Raw genomic sequence first — 3783 nt, forward strand, 5'->3', positions numbered from 1 at the left:
CAAATTGTTTAGTTCTACAAATATTTGGTTATTGATGGCAGCCAAGAAAGTGGATGTGTTGGAAGAACACCTTGAAGGGGAGATGAGCCAAATGAAAGTAATGGTGGAGGATCAAATTTTGTCCATGGAAGGAAAAGCTTTCGATCTTCATGAGATGGTGAAGAAGATATTGGAAAATTAAAAAATCAAATATCGTCATCAGAGGCAAGAGGTTTGCTAAGGAAAAATAGGAATTCTGAAATTCATATTGAAGGGGAGATGAGCCAAATGAAAAAAACGGTGGAAGATCGAATCGTTAGTAGAAGAAAAAATTTTCAATCTTCATGCGATGGTGAAGAAGCTATTGGAAAATCAAATTCAAACGGCGGCATCGGAGATAAATGGACCGATGGGAAGAACTTCGAATTCTGAATTTCGTAGGTGGAAAAATGATGTAAAGATCATTGAGGAGAAATGAGGAAGGTATGAGAGAGGCATGTATATAGGGGGCATGAATCAAGGGGTGTTGGGAGAGAAAAGAGGGAACTTATGATGGGAGGGGTGGTGATTTTGGAGAAAGAAGGGGAGAAAGTGAAGAGGGGTTTGAAGATGAGCGAGGAAAGGAAAATTGGGAAATTTGGGGAGAGTCGAGCACTTAGGAAAAAAGAAATTATGGAGGAATACGAGGAAACGGGAGAGATCCAAAGGTCAGGAAGTTAAAGATGACCATTTTTGAAGGGGAAGCTCTTATGCACCGACACTTCGTTTTAAGAGGGTATGCAGTGTCGGACACGGACACGCGTCCGACACGGCGAGGACATGATTCGGACACGTCACTAGTGTCCCATTTAAAAAAAAAAAAATTTAAACCAGACGTGGAATAAATAAAAATACCCTAATCCCGCTATTTCATATTAGCCAGTTCACGCCCGAGTCTTCATCTTCTCCTTAACTCTGTATTCCTATTCGTATTCGTGGTCGGCTGGAGATCGCACCCTTGGTCTTCCCTTCCGGCCGTAAGCAACAAGCCATTCTCGTTAGTTTCTGGGCGCAACCAAGGGAAGCCGACACCAAACCGCAAAAAATTTTTCAAATATGTAAGTTGATTTCGTCATTTTTTTCTCCATTCGCCATTTCTCTTCATTTATCAATGATTCTGTAGATTGGTGATCAGAAGAGCATATTTTTTTAAAGTATTTTCTTTGTTTTAGATTAAAATTATTCTTACAATAAAATTTATTTATTTAATGCGCTTTAAGTGCGCTTTCACTCTTACAATAAAAATTTGTTTCGTGAAACCCCCGCAGGGGCACTGCCCCTTGACCCCGCAACCTGACCGGCCAAGTAGAACCCCGCCAGGGGGAAGTGCCCCCTTGGACCCCCGGCATAGTTGCAAATTTTTAATTTTTTTATTCATATAGTCATAACGCATGATGCAATTAGGGCTGCAAGCGAACCAAACGTTTGACGAGCTACTCGTTGTTCGGTTCAATTAAACCTCGTTTGTGATCGTTTAATTAACTAAACAAACAAACTTGAACAATATTTTAAAGACTCGATTATTAAATAAACAAACTTGAACACTAATGTGTTCTACTCATTTATGTTCGCGAACAACATCATTTGAAGTTCGTGAACATGCTCGACATTAATCTCGATAAGAAGCTCGATTCGTGTTCGATTTTGAACTCGTGAATAAGCTCAATAAAAATAATTAATATTTGACTATAAAATTAATAAATAGACAATTGCTTTTATTATAAATGTGTGCGTTCATAGATATGTTCATGAACGTGTTTGTTTGATAGTTAAAAAAAATTTGTTAAATATGTTCGCGAACAAGCTCGATAAGCACTAAACGAACAAACATGAACCGAATATGAACACTCATTAATTTCAATGAACAAAACATAAACACAAACAATAAAGCTCGAGCAAACATGAACCAAACTTGAACAAGCTGATATTAAATGAACACAAACATGAGCACTCACATACTCGGCTCGGCTCGGTTCATTTGCAGCCCTAGATGCAATAGTTCTTTAATTATTTTTTTAACTTTGTTTGGCAATTTGTAATTTTTTTACAGTAAGTCTTTATTTATTCTACTTCACCAGTGAATTTAAAAGCAAAATGAGCTCTAGTGCTGGTGGGAGTGGTTCAAAAAAGTCCTTCGTAGAAACTAATAAGCCATCATGGATTCATGTTACAAAGTTAGGAAAAACTTTTGAAGGAGGGAATGTGTCATTCAAATGTAATTATTATGTTGGCACCTACAAAGGATCTTATTCTAGGGTGAAAGCACATCTACTTAAGATTTCTGACCATGAAATTAAAATGCGTCCTAAGATTACTACGTCACAGTTGATTGAATTGAATAGACAAGTTGAAGAAGCTGAATCTAGGATCAAAAGGGCACTTCCTAAAGAGATATCTTTGTCATTTACCCATGATTCATGTCACACTTATTCCTCATCTGTTAGAGTTGATCATTCATTATCATATAGAAGTAAAGGATATGATTCAAAGAAAAGAAAAGGAGTTCTCAGTGGTGCTTTAGAGAAGGTTTTTAACATGCAACAGCGAGAGGAATTGGATGGTGAAATTGCAAGGATATTTTTTTCAGCTGGACTTCCTTTCAACCTTGCAAGAAATCTTCATTACAAAAATGCATTCACTTTCGCATGTAATAACAACCTTGCAGGTTATGTTTCACCTAACTACAATGCATTAAGATCAAAATTATTGGAGAGGGAAAAAGCACATATTGAAACATTGTTTGAACCAACAAAAGGTGGGTGGAAAGAAAAAGGAGTCACTTTGATGTGTGATGGTTGAACTGATCCTCAAAGAAGACCACTCATTAATTTCATGGCCGTTACAGAGAATTGCAGAATGTTTATTAAAACTGTGAATTGTGAAGGAGAATACAAGGATAAATATTTCATTGCCAATTTTGATTAAAGATGTGATAGTCATTATTGGGCCTTCAAATATTGTGTAGGTTTTAACAGATAATGCACCGGTGTGTAGAGCTGTAGGATTGTTGGTGGAGCAAAGTTCTTCATATATTTTGGACTTCATATGTTTTGCACATTTTAAATATTGCTCTAAAAAATATTTGTGCAGCAAAGAATACAAAGGCAAATGAAATCATCTATGTTGAATGTTATTGGATAACAGTGATTTCAGATGATGCTATTTTGATCAAAAATTTCATTATGAACCACTCAATGAGACTTTCAATGTTTAATGATTTCTAATATTTGAGAATGTTAGCTGTTGATGAAACTCGTTTTGCCTCTGTAATAATCATATTGAGAAGATTCAAACAAATAAAAAATGCCCAATCTATGGTGATTAGTGAGAAGTTGTCTTGCTATCGAGAAGATGATGTTGGGAAGGTAAGATATGTGAAAGAAAATGTCTCAGATGATTTATGGTGGGATAATGTAGATTACATTTTATCTTTCACTGATATAATTTATGACAAGTTGAGAGAGGTTGACACAAATAAATCATGCATACATTTGATTTATGAGATGTGAGACTCTATGTTAACAAAAGTGAAAAAAATTATATACAGACACGAAAGAAAATCATATAATGAAGACTCAAGTTTTTGGAGCATTGTCTACCATTCTTGAGGATAGGTGGACCAAAAGCAACACACCTCTGCATTGTTTGGCTCATTCATTAAATCCAAGATACATTTGTATTTATTTTTTAAATTAATTTTAAATTTCTTAGTAAATGATTAAATAATTTTATATGTTTTACATTATTTGAAGGTATTCAAGTAAA

This window comes from Dendrobium catenatum, unplaced genomic scaffold (genome assembly GCF_001605985.2).
Source record: "Dendrobium catenatum unplaced genomic scaffold, ASM160598v2 fragScaff_scaffold_1482, whole genome shotgun sequence".
NCBI classification, from domain to species: Eukaryota; Viridiplantae; Streptophyta; class Magnoliopsida; order Asparagales; family Orchidaceae; genus Dendrobium; species Dendrobium catenatum.